The following is a 14,100-nucleotide window of genomic DNA, read 5'->3' on the forward strand; positions in this document are numbered from 1 at the left end:
TTTTTTAAACACCGACCTGCCGTTTTACCGACCTCCTACCCTATGCATGAAATGTAAGTCGTTATACAGAAGAAACCACAGGAGTGGGGGGGTCGAATACAAACCCCCCACCCCCCCATCGTATTATTGTTCAGGAAATAAAATGGTATATATTTTTAAGTTACATATAGTTCAGGGTTGGGGGTTGGGACTGCTCCTATCCCCTTCAGACATCCTGATCAGTTCTTTATCCATGTGGACTTATGTAAAGTACAAATCTATAAATTAAACAAAAAAACTTTTTTAAAAACTTGTAGTGTAGGTGTAAACTGTTCAGCTGCTAGCTACATGCATGTACAATGTAATCTCTGTACATACTACATACAGTGTACAACACCCACACTTCTTGCCATATAGATTATAAATAAAACAATACTATTTCAGTTGGGAACATTTTATAGCCCCTAGCAACCTATTGTTTATTTCCATACCTATTGTTTAGATCTACGCTAGATTTGCGTAACCAGACCTGCGTCAATACGTTATATATTAACCGAATCAATGTATTCCCCCCCCCCTGTAATTTCCCCCAGTGCACCTGGAACTAGAGCGAGGGGTGGGGGCGGCGGAGTATCTGTCTACTGCGCGGCGGCGCACTATTAGTTAGTCATCATCTACCAGTTCAAGTTAGAACACCAGTGTGAGAAGAGAAGGGTGCATTGTGATCGTAAACCAGTGATAAAACAACTTAGTGAACTTGAATACTTCTCATATATTCTAGATCAGGTGAGCTTGGGGCCGGGGAGGGAGGGGGGGTATAGGTTACGCTATTATAGTATTAGTATCTTTTTCAAACCTACACAGGATATAGTGAACTTAACAGTATCATTTTATCCAAAGTATTGAAAACTCTGAACGATATGAAACTTGTAATGAGTAGCCCTAGGCTGAGCATATTTTTCAAGGATTAAGACCTATTGAGATTTTTAATAATTTCGGAGCCGATTAACAAGAAAAGTAGTCTGTAGACTGTGTCAGCTACGATAGAATAGAATAATGGACTGTGACAGCTGCTGGTAGAATAGAATAATGGACTGTGACAGCTACTGGTAGTATAAAAAAATGGACTGTGACAGCTACTGGTAGTATAGAAAAATGGACTGTGTCAGCTACTGGTAGAATAGAATAATGGACTATGTTAGCTACTGGTAGAATAGAATAATGAACTGTGTCAGCTACTGTTAGAATAGAATAATGGACTGTGACAGCTACTGGTAGTATAGAATAATGGACTGTGACAGCTACTGGTAGAATAGAATAATGGACTGTGACAGCTAATGGTAGAATAGAAAAATGGACTGTGTCAGCTACTGGTAGAATAGAATAATGGACTATGTTAGCTAGAATAGAATAATGAACTGTGTCAGCTACTGTTAGAATAGAAAAATGCACTGTGTCAGCTACTGGTAGAATAGAATAATGAACTGTGTCAGCTACTGATAGTATAGAATAATGGACTGTGACAGCTACTGGTAGAATAGAATAATGGACTGTGACAGATACTGGTAGTATAGAAAAATGGACTGTGTCAGCTACTGGTAGAATAGATGAATGGACTATGTCAGCTACTAGTAGAATAGAATAATGGACTGTGACAGCTACTGGTAGAATAGAATAACGGACTGTGTCCGCTACCCGTAGAATTGAATAATGAACTGTTTCAGCTACTGTTAGAATAGAATAATTGACTGTGTCAGCTACTAGTAGAATAGAATAATGGACTGTGTCAGCTATTAGTAGAATAGAATAATGGACTGTGTCAGCTACTAGTAGAATAGAATAATGGACTGTGTCAGCTACTGGTAGAATAGATGAATGGACTATGTCAGCTACTAGTAGAATAGAATAAAGGACTGTGTCAGCTACTCGTAGAATAGAATAATGGACTGTGTCAGCTACTGGTAGAATAGAATAATATACTGTGTCAGCTACTGGTAGAATAGATGAATGGACTATGTCAGCTACTAGTAGAATAGAATAATGGACTATGTCAGCTACTGGTAGAATAGAATAATGGACTGTGTCAGCTACTGGTAGAATAGATGAATGGACTATGTCAGCTACTAGTAGAATAGAATAATGGACTGTGACAGCTACTGGTAGAAAAGAATAACGGACTGTGTCCAGTATTTTAATGTATGCATGATAGGAAATGGTCACGTGAGACAAGAAATTTTGTTAATCCCTAATATTGGCAGTCATCTTCACGTTCATCGAATTAAGTTGGCATATTGCCCAGCATTAGATTTCCACTCAAATATTTTTTTGATTTTTCAATTGAATTTTTACTTAAAAATTTTCTGGTAAAAAAGTATTCTTTTTGTAAAATAAAATAATAAAAATTAATGTTGTGATATATTATTGAATTCGATCATTTACATCAATAAATATAAAAACCCTGATTGGTGTTTGTTGCTGCCTCTTTTATTATTTATTATTTTGTAAGCAATGAACAAAGTTTACAATTACAATGGAAAAGATAAAGAACACCATATGGTTGGATTAATATGTGGTTACTTAGTTCTCCTTTTGTTAAATTTATAAAAATTTATAAATATTATTTTTTACTCATGATTTACTCAACTATGCACAACATAAGTGTTTAAAGAATTTGCGCTAAGTACTAAGTTCGCAAAGTATGTTTAAAAGTTTTATTTTTGCAAAGGAGAGTATTGGAGTATTTTCTAACAGCGCTTAGGATTCGCAAGATTTTGGCTTCCTGGACCTGGATCCGGATCCACAATAATATGCAGATCCACGGATCCTAGGGGCATAATATCAACTAAAAACTGAAAAAATTAACTCTCAAAAACCAAATCTGAAAAAAAATTGAAAAAAGAGATATCACAAAAATTTCCTGATTTCTGAATGGTTCATAAAGTTTTTGCATAAAAATAAGCGAACTAAAAAGACAAAAAATTTGAAAATTCTGCTTAGTTAAAAAATTCATTAAATTTTAAGGAAATAATCTGAATCCGGATCCATTTTTTCCAGTGCGGATCCGCATCAAAATGAAATGGATTCTAAGCACTGATTTTCCAAATATGTGCGTCGAGTGCATAAAAGTATGTTCGTGTTAGAAGTGATAAGTTCTTAGACAAGGCAATGAGGCGAGGCGTCAATCTTTTAAATTGTTTTGATCAAGGATCTGATAAATTCTTTCATTTATTCGATCCCTCGGTCGGACCAACCGACAAACCAGCTTTCATCAAACTAATCCATCTTCTCTAATTATAATTTTTAAATCCATTATCTTTGCAACCTGATGGTGCATGACACCTGTAATAAATTAATAAATTTCAAACTTTAATATTTTTTTTTGATCTAGCAAAATTTTGGTTTAAACCATTTAAAGTTATTCCGACTTCAAGTTGCAAAGATATAAGGATTAGAAAATTAGAGTGTGAGGCGAGTTCTATTGTTATTGCAGAGTAATACTCAATTCAATTAAATAAACTGTCTGATTATCTTTTTTCGGATTTTTTTTTCTATGGACAGTTGTAGCTATCTATCTTTCAGAAGACATGTATCTATAACTTTTTATACTCTGAGACAGATATTTTTTGTTGTTTTTCTATGGACAGTTGTATCTATATTTCTTTCAGAAGACATGTATCTATAACATTCTATTCTCTGAGACAGATAATTTTTGTTGTTTTTCTATGGACAGTTGTATCTATCTATCTTTCTGAAGACATGTATCTATAACATTCTATGCTCTGAGACAGAAAATTTGTGTTGTTTTTCTATGGACATTTGTATCTATCTATCTTTCTGAAGACATGTATCTATAACATTTCTTTGCTCTGAGACGGATAATTTTTTTCTTTCTTTTCTATGGACAGTTGTATCTATCTATCTTTCTGAAGACATGTATCTATTACATTCTATACTCTGAGACAGATATTTTTTGTTGTTTTTCTATGGACAGTTTTATCTATCTATCTTTCTGAAGACGTGTATCTAACCCATTCTATACTCTGAGATGGATATTTTTGGTTGTTTTTCTATGGACAGTTTAATCTATCTTTCTTTCAGGAGACATGTATCTATAACATTCTGTACTCTAAGACAGATATTTTTTGTTGTTTTTCTATGTACAGTTGTATTTATCTATCTTTCAGAAGACATGTATCTATAAAATTCTCTACTCTGAGGTAGATAACAAGTCACCTACTTTATATGGAAATATAGATTCCATATATTGAAGAAGTCAAGAGGAAAATTTTCTTTAAAGGGATATAGTCGTGTAGAAGGAAGAATGGAACGTTTTACAGGGGAGGGGGGGGGGTACTAAGTGCATATGGTCTAAACAAAATAAGTTAGAATTCGTTCATTCGTAAAATGTGTAGGAATTAATTAGGATGGTAAGTTAAGGGATGAATGGGAATGGCATGAAGGAATGAATGAAAGAGAATTATATGAAGGAATGAATGAGGATGATATGAAGGAAATGTATGAAGTGATGAAAGAGAATGGTATGAAGGAATGGATGAGAATGATATGAAGGAATGGATGATAATGTATGAAGGAATTGAATGAATGAGAATGGTATGAAGGGATGAATGAGAATGGTATAAAGGAATGGATGAGAATGATATGAAGAAATGGTATGAATGAGAATGATACGAAGCAACGGTATGAAGGAATGAATGAGAATGGTATGAAGGGGTGGTATGAAGGAATGGATGAGAATGATATGAAGGAACGGTATGAAGAGATGAATGAGAATGATATGAAAGGATGAATGAGAATGATATGAAGGGGTGGTATGAAGGAATGAATGAGAATGATATGAAGGAATGAATGAGAATTGTATGAAGGAATGGTATGAAGGAATGGTATGAAGGAATGGTATGAAGGAATGGATGAGAACGGTATGAAGGGATGAATGATAAAGATAATTAACGTATAGTTAACAAATCCTTATCTACTCAGGTTTTGAACTTGAAAACCTGGAACAAAAACATTGACCCTGATTTAACCGTGTTTCAACCTCCTTAGGTTAGATTAACTAGCTTCTCATCTCACAACAACTCTCTGTACACTCCAGCTCAACACTTAGATAAATTAGGATTTAATTAATCTCCGTTTAGGTTTAATCATTCAAGCTTGAACTATAAATTTATAAACCATGGATATAGTTAGTTACAACGTAAACCTACTCAGACAAATCATGATTAATAAATAAAGGGTTTAGTTCATTTTCTAGATATAACTGTTTTAACATTAGTTTTTCTTTTTCCTTGCTTATTATTTCTATAGAATCTTGTAATAGCCTTTTCAGTCGTCTTTGAACCTTCATCTTGTTTGGGTAACCCTGTATTGAATCAAACAAAAAATTGTGTTTTTAATTTATTTAATTAAGATATATATATATATATATATATGTTTAGTAATTTTGTGTTAACTGTTGTTTAATTCTTTTCTGCAAGTAAGATGTTTTGTGACGTAGAAATACTTAATTTGACGTCATTTCTCTTATTGAATTGAGACAGTTTTTTGGTAAAAAATCGGAACCAGCCAACCAAAGAAAGAGGTTTTAAAATTCTCTTTGGCATAATTTGAATGGATAAGATTGGTTTCTTAAATAAGGAGTTGTTTAGTAAATTTTTTAGTAAAGATTGCCAGCGGCATTCTTACTTCAAATATCACTAGCAAAAAGTATAGTCCTGTTGGGTACCTGTAAAATGTAGAATGTGAACTATATGTATTATGATAGACAAGGGCGTACACAGTAAATCTTCAAATACAATTTTCCATTTTGAAACTGAAATTCAATTAAAAAAGTCGTGGTGTAACATTTAATCCTAAATGTTCAGTAATTTTGTACCCTCCCTTCTAGGGGTTGGATTTTATTTTGGCACTTTACACAAATTTGCCTTCTCTTCCCTACATTAAATCAGCTGTATAAGAGGCCTCTGTTGCACAGGTATACCATCAGGTTGCAAAGATAAAGGGATTTGAGTTTTGAGTTTTGTAGCAAAAACTAAATTCCTTTGTAAAATCTTAAGCATTTCCCAAATCATAATGTTCAATATATATATAGTTAAAAGTGTTAGATCTCACAAGTCTCTCTGATGTGTATTGTATAGACTAGCTGAGTAACACAATTTTTTTTTACGCGTGTTTAATCTTTTGATAAATCAAAAACCACTTTGCGTACCATGTATTGTATAGTGTATGTAAGATGTTGAGTTGCGTCAATGTTTTGTTAATACCGCACAATGACGCCGAAAAGCAATCATTGTTCCACTGTTATTTCTTCAACAATGCACTTCACTGCACTTCACTCAAACACTTTTTCTCTTTATCTGATTGTCAGTATACGCTCCTACCTTGCATATATGCACTTTCATGCATCTATATTAAAGTACGGATAGTATGCTTCGGAATAGGAACTATAGTTTCAGATCAATCCTACTTGTTCTCCATCAATTTACTACAAATATCTAAGATTTGTACCATCAGTGGCCAAATTTAAAGAATTTGAGCGGCGGTTTAAATTTAAGCCACGGCCTAAAAATTGTTTGGTTCCACTAAAAATTATATCAAATGTTTCAAGATTTAAGCCGGGGTTTGGCGGATTTTGTCGGATTTAAACTGCGGCTCATATTCTTTAAATTCCATCTCTGGTTGCACAAATATTGGGATTTCAAAGTTTTAGTTTTAGATGAGTAATAATTTCTTTTTTAAATTTCGACCCCCCCCCTTATTTTAACTAATTACGCCCTACATTTGCATCGTGGTCTAGTCTGTTCTCTCATCACTGTATTCCACTAAGATGGATTGTAATGGTCTGACTGATGATATAGCTGCAGGACAATCCATTATGTCATATTCACCGATTAAGACTGTATATGCAGGCCTGCAACATCCTCGAAATCAGGGCATTTACATCTCGACCTTCTCGTAAATATATTATATTTTCAATATATTTACATCTCGACCTTCTCGTAAATATATTATATTTTCAATATATTTAGTGTTGTTCTCTAAACTCTATGGATATTTAAAACCAAACCCAGGGATCGTCGCTGTACAACAGGAGCATGTACGATTCTCAACGGTACCCGATATTTTTGTTTTCTACCTTAAAACAAATCTATTTTTAAGGAGTAAAGCATGGATATGCCAATCATTACTGATCATACAAAGCTTTTAAGCGTACCCTTGTGAATCGGGCATACCACTCTATAAATGGAATTGTAAACTTTTTTTTTGGTGACCATTATTTGTTAAATATAACAACTGTTGTGGATAGTATTATGTAGTATAAAAGAAAATTATATGTACAGCGTTCATCCAAAGGTTTAGTAAACAATTGTCCGTTTTTGTCAGGGGGGATGATAGGTCTCTACCTGTGTGTGGTCAGTTAGCTGTACTGTACACTTACAACTGTTTACTAACAATGATATACTATAAGTTAGGCCAGAATCTCCCTATAATAAACAAATATGCAAATATACGCTCTCGGTATAAGTTGATGGCCTATATAATTAGTAAAGGATAAGCGTACATCATCACTCTATACACTTTAACCTCGTTGGTTTTTGTGGTTTGTGAGACTGTTATCTATCTGTATGTCTGTATGTCAGTGTATTTATGTTACTGCCCTGGTGTTTATGGACCTACTACTGGATAAGATAGATATGATAACACTAACAGAAATAGACAGACAGGCAGATAGATAAACAGACAATGGATAGATATACCTGCAGAGGAAATAAATAGCGTAAAAATGTAAATATTGGATACTCTGAGTGCAGTTGATATAGAACTGCGCATATATTCAGAAAACTAGGAAAAGGAATTGAGTTTTTGCGATTCAAATGTTCTTATCCCTTTATCTTGGAAACCAGATTGTGTAAAGCTTTGATATTTCAAGTTTAGAATATTTGATCAAACAAGATTTATATTTTAAAATATCAAAGGTCTCCGATTTCGGATTGCGAATATGTAGGGATTAGAAAAGCAGAGTTTGTGGCAAATACTCAATTCCTTTGAATCAATTTTACAAGACTGGATCGACTTTAAAGTGTAGCAACGCCTTAGCCTTGATTTATATCACTAACCCTACATATGTATGTATACAGTTTAGAACTGATAACTAATTGTTTTAAGCTTTAATTTTCTGAAGCAATAAGCGGCAAAATTTCAATAGATTTTTGATTAAGAGCTGTGATTGGTTTAAAAAGTTGTTTCCAGACATACCTGTAAATATTTATGTTACATGTATTATATCAAATCTATATATGCATAAATTAGGGTCTGAAGAGCGGTGCTGGGGGGTGTAGGGTCTGAAGAGGGGTGCTGGAGGGGAGTGATTTATTATTTGGAAAGCGAAAGTATATTTGGATGGGAAATTTATTGCATTGATTAAATTTTGATATTTTATTTTGAACTAATACATGTCGAACAGATCCTTTCCTTTTTTCTTTTAATGAATTAGTAAGGTTATTAACAGCCCAACAATCTTATAATTTGTCTTGAATAACATGTATCCTTATATTTATCTTTTTAATGACATCTTTCTATACCTTGCTTGAATACCTACACTTTGAGCCAAGGTTAGGAAGGGTTTAGTCTATTCTCAGATACAAACCAAGCAACGGTTCCAACACGTCAAAGTTTTAATGACAAGGATAGATTCTCACCAAAATTCAATCAACGTGGTTTTTCTAGCTACAGCATTCAAACTTAAAACATTTAAGACTTAGGCAAAGTTTTAATTTTATCGAGAATTAATCCCCAAATCATATCAAATAAACTTTAGGCATCAGCATCACCCAAAAAATGTATTTTTAAAGGTCCTGCCTAAAAAATAGGTTCCCAAAAAATGTATTTTTTTAAAGGTCCTGCCTAAAAAATAGGTTCCCAAAAAATGCATTTTTAAAGGTCCTGCCTAAAAAATAGGTTCCCAAAAAATGTATTTTTAAAGGTCCTGTCTAAAAAATAGGTTCCCAAAAAATGTATTTTTAAAGGTCCTGCCTAAAAAATAGGTTCCCAAAAAATGTATTTTTAAAGGTCCTGTCTAAAAAATAGGTTCCCAAAAAATGTATTTTTAAAGGTCCTGCCTAAAAAATAGGTTCCCAAAAAATGTGCTCCCTGAAAATATCCGTCCTAGAAAATGTCATGGTCTTAATATATATATAATTCTCATTTAGCCGAACAAACTGAAAAGAATACTTGAAGTTTAGTGGGGGGGAGGGGGGGTGGGGGAATTATTTTTTAGATTAACTATTACTATGCTTTTTGATTAATGAGAAAACTGGGGAACCAAGTATACAGGGAAAGAAATGAAATTAAAACAACATTATGTATTTAAAAAAATGTTTTTGTATCCAACCAAACCTTAAAAATGTCAAAAAGGAATTGTTTTTTTGATTGGGTTTTAATATTTTTTTTATCCATTCCTTGATATTGATTAACATTGTACAATGTAGTGCATGAAAGTTTGTGACCCAGTTTATTTAATATGTAGTTATACAACTGTTTGACAGGTTAAAAACCATAGTATTAAGCTTCAACAGTTCCAGAAGGAGTATTAAGTAAATTTGCATACAGATTTAAAGGGACTGTGATAAAACTTTTTTAATACTGAATAGAAAATTGTAAAGGTGTAGAAATTAACGCGGGATATTATCTTTTTAAAATTACAGCGACAGTTCCTATAAATTTCTTCTCATAAAGTTTTACAATTTTCAATAATTTCCACACCTTGAGCTAAATCTTTTGTTAAAAATATCTTTTTTTAAATCGAAATATTTTTATTCTTGTAAGGTTATTTGATTTAACAGAATTGTTACGTGTAATAATCACAACATTTTGTATGCACCAAAAACATTTTTAAATATAATGAGCTAAAATTTATAGCAAATTGTACAGTTAAAAAGATTCAAGAAATTAAAGATTGACTTAGAAAATAAAATATAAATATCAAATTTATGACAAATTAACCCTTGTTCCCCCTCTCAACACCCAGCTATTGTAGATAGTTAGGCAGTTTAGACTAGGCTTTAAAATATGTTTCAATTTAAACCAATTCCGGGAATTAAGGGGAGAATTATGCCATTATATTGTTTCCCTCGTAAACTGCTTTTATTCACATTATTAATGATAATTAGAAAAGAAAACTAGGATCTTCTTTATTTATATTTAAATATTTTATTATCGAATAATGTTTAAATTCTAAAAATATGTTTTCTTTCATTAAATTTCCTTGAACTTGTTTATTGTTTTGTGAAAATAAAGTTTTTACAACTAAAAGATGTCCAAGACATTTGTTTTACAATTCCAAGAATCTGTAATAATAATTTAAAATATTTAATGAGAGCCTTCAAACTAGCTTTGCAATAGCTGTAGAATAACATTTAAACAATCTTATGTAAATTTCATGCTGTTTAAAAGCAAATCGTTTTATTCATTTCCTTAGAATCAACTTTTTTAGTTAATTAAATGAGGCTCTGTACACTGTACAATTGCTATGTTTTACGTTCTTTTTTAGTTAATTAAATGAGGCTCTGTACACTGTACAATTGCTATGTTTTACGTTCTTTTTTAGTTAATTAAATGAGGCTCTGTACACTGTACAATTGCTATGTTTTACGTTCTTTTTTAGTTAATTAAATGAGGCTCTGTAAACTGCACAATTGCTATGTTTTACGTTCTTTTTTTGTCTTTTCAAAGTCATAATTTGTGTCTCAGGTTTATGTGGCCCCGCTATATAAAAGTTGGAAATATTTAAGATTCATTAATAATCTCTTTTTCACTATCTGTCGAATGCATTTTAAACTGGCATTAATTCTAAGCATAATGAGAGCTAACCCATCATCAGATTATCTGTATTTAGAAAAGTTAATTTATAGTTTGAAAATAGAGCTGATGCATTTTTATTTTGTTTACGTTGCAAGCTGTACTATAAATATAAACTGCAAACCGTTGACCATCAGATTAGTTTCCAGCTACGCGCGGGCGCGCTATGAAATATTCCAATTATATTTGTACTTTTTCTAGCGCGCGCTAGCTCTTATATTGTTTTACATATGAGGTGCACGCAAAGGGTTCAAGCATCTTAACAAACATGAATGAATTATGTACACGAATGTCCAATGTGTAAACAATCTTAATCATAATATGTACAATCTACAAATTTTGTTCATAAAAATCATGTATACTAAACTGATTTTTTGTACCTAACTAAAACTTGTATAATATATATCGACACAAATATGTTTTAATATATAATTGGATAATTGGTTGTATCCCCTCTCCCGCCCTCTGTTGGTGTTATTTCATAACCCCGGAACATAAACTATTGTAGAGCAGACACTTCCTTCTAAATTTGAACAATTTAAACAATTTTATTTTCTGTCATGTGCAGTTGAACTATAATATTCATGTGCAGTTGAACTTTAAAAGTCATGTTCTGTTAAACTATAAAAGTCATGTTCAGTTGAACTACAAAATTAATGTTCAATTGAACTATAAAAGTCATGTTCAGTTGAATTATAAAAGTCATGTTCGGTTGAACTATAAAAGTCATGTTCAGTTGAATTATAAAAGTCATGTTCGGTTGAACTATAAAAGTCATGATCAGTTGAAATATAAAAGTCATGTTCAGTTGTACAATAAAAGTCATGTTCAGTTGAACTATAAAAGTCATGTTCAGTTAAACTATGAAAGTCATGTTCAGTTGAACTATAAAAGTCATGTGCAGTTGAACTATAAAAGTCATGTTCAGTTAAACTGTAAAAGTCATGTGCATTTAAACTATAAGAGTGCAAGAAAAGGACAATATATCAAAGATACTTGAAAGGGGCCCTTTTGACGCAAAGCCCACTGTATCCCACCTCCCCCCATCTAACCTGTATGTATATGCTGTGTTCAACCCTGATTAGTATATAAATACTTGAAAACTTCCTTCTACAATCTGAACTTCCTGTGCTTATACAAAGTTCAACCTCCCTCTCCCCCCCCCACCCTCCGGCCGACACTCTCGAGTCATAAATTGAAATAAAATTCCGAAACCTCTCGACTACACACTATAAACCAATCCGTCATGATTTCCAGTGTTTTAAACAATTTCATAATACCTCCCCCCCTTCCCCCCTGCCATTAACAAGGTGATTAACCACGCTCTTGTTAACCCCTGAACCATCTTTCATTGAAACCTTAGATCTCGCTGATCTCATAATCCCTTAGTTCCCCTTGATCTCATATACCCTCATTTACCCTTGATCTCAATATCCCTTAGTCCCCCTTGATCTCAAAATCCCTTACTTCTCCTTGATCTCATAATCCCTTATTTACCCTTAATCTCACAATCCCTTTGTTACCCTTGATCTCATAATCCCTTAGTTCCCCTTGGTCTTATAATCTCTTATTTTCCCTTGATCTCATAATCCCTCATTTACCCTTGATCTCATAATCTCTTATTTTTCCTTGATCTCAAAATCCCTTAGTTACCCTTGATCTCATAATCCCTTAGTTACTCTTGATCTCATCATCCCTTAGTTCCCCTTGATCTCATAATCCCTTAGTTCTCCTTGATCTCATAATCCCTCTTTTACCCTTGATCTCATAATCCCTTAGTTACCCTTGATCTCATAATCCCTCATTTACCCTTGATCTCATAATCCCTTAGTTACTCTTGATCTCATAATCCCTTAGTTCCCCTTGATCTCATAATCCCTTAGTTCTCCTCGATCTCATAATCCCTCTTTTACCCTTGATCTCATAATCCCTTAGTTACCCTTGATCTCATAATCCCTCATTTACCCTTGATCTCATAATCTCTCATTTACTCTTGATCTCATAATCCCTTAGTTACCCTTGATCTCATAATCCCTCATTTACCCTTGATCTCATAATCCCATATTTACCCTTGATCTCATAATCCCTTACTTCTCCTTGATCTCATAATCCCTCATTTACCCTTGATCTCATAATCCCATATTTACCCTTGATCTCATAATCCCTTACTTCTCCTTGATCTTATAATCCCTTAGTTACCCTTGATCTTATAATCCCTTAGTTCCCCTTGATCTCATAAACCCTCATTTACCCTTGATCTCATAATCCCTTATTTCTCCTTTATCTCATAATCCCTTAGTTCCCCTTGATCTCATAATCCCGTAGTTACCCTTGATCTTATAATCCCTTAGTTCCCCTTGATCTCATAATCCCTCATTTACCCTTGATCTCATAATCCCTTACTTCTCCTTGATCTCATAATACAAAAGTCGGAACTTTGTTATTTACATGGAAACTTTTTATTTGAAACGATTAAGTGCTTAATCTCGTATTTTTGCGTTTCCGTCTTTGCTAGTAAATCCTCCGACCATAAAAGATTAGAGATTTCTTTAAGGCTTAACAATACAAAAGTTTTCATCTCAAATGATGTTTAAAAACACTTTACCAACAAGTTAGAAACTTTTTTGTTTTCAACAAAACAAAAGTTGTTGACAGTAATTAAATTTACGTTAGATCCTCTTCACGAAATAAATATTGATTTAATTTTTTCCCTCTCTCCTTGTCCTTTTAAACAAACTATATTTCTTTCCCTAAGATTAAAAAAATTGAATCTTTACAACAATTACAAATATAAAAATCATTTTTCTCAAGGACTTCATTATTATTTTGTTTTTAAGGGTTAAATAAGAAAATTTATAAAATCTTTCTTGTTTTAAAACCGGCAAAGTTTTTTTGGCACTAAATCTCCGATAATTTTAAAAATATCCCATGGGACCCCATTATTAAAATTACCCTATTAAAACTTGGTTTATTTCACAAATATCTCCTGCTACCGGATGGATATTGAGTATGAATGTATCTCCGTGTCTGGAACCCCATGAGTTCCGAATAATTGTAGTATTTTATGTTCTAGGTTTCTAACGTTTACTCCGTATAGTCAGTATAGTACAGCCCACCGTGCTGCCTCCATCCTGCACCTAGAGGAGCCTCTACAGTTTTTCTTTAAGTTTGCGCAAACAATATTCTAGTAATAGTTATACTAGTAATTAGTTGCTTATTGTAAATAACAGTTTGTTCATGAGAATG

General features: G+C 32.9%; 1 protein-coding gene across 1 annotated transcript in view; it reads left to right on the top strand.

Annotated features, from left to right (window-relative positions):
* Nucleotides 1-631: 631 nt before the first annotated feature.
* LOC111714727 (uncharacterized) overlaps nt 632-14,100 on the top strand; it is a gene marked incomplete at its 3' end in the record, with an annotated part of 30,235 nt that continues 16,766 nt past the window's right edge. Inside the window, 1 exon segment of the mRNA XM_023489889.1 lies at nt 632-765.

This window comes from Eurytemora carolleeae, unplaced genomic scaffold (genome assembly GCF_000591075.1).
Source record: "Eurytemora carolleeae unplaced genomic scaffold, Eaff_2.0 scaffold1637, whole genome shotgun sequence".
Lineage (NCBI taxonomy): Eukaryota > Metazoa > Arthropoda > Copepoda > Calanoida > Temoridae > Eurytemora > Eurytemora carolleeae.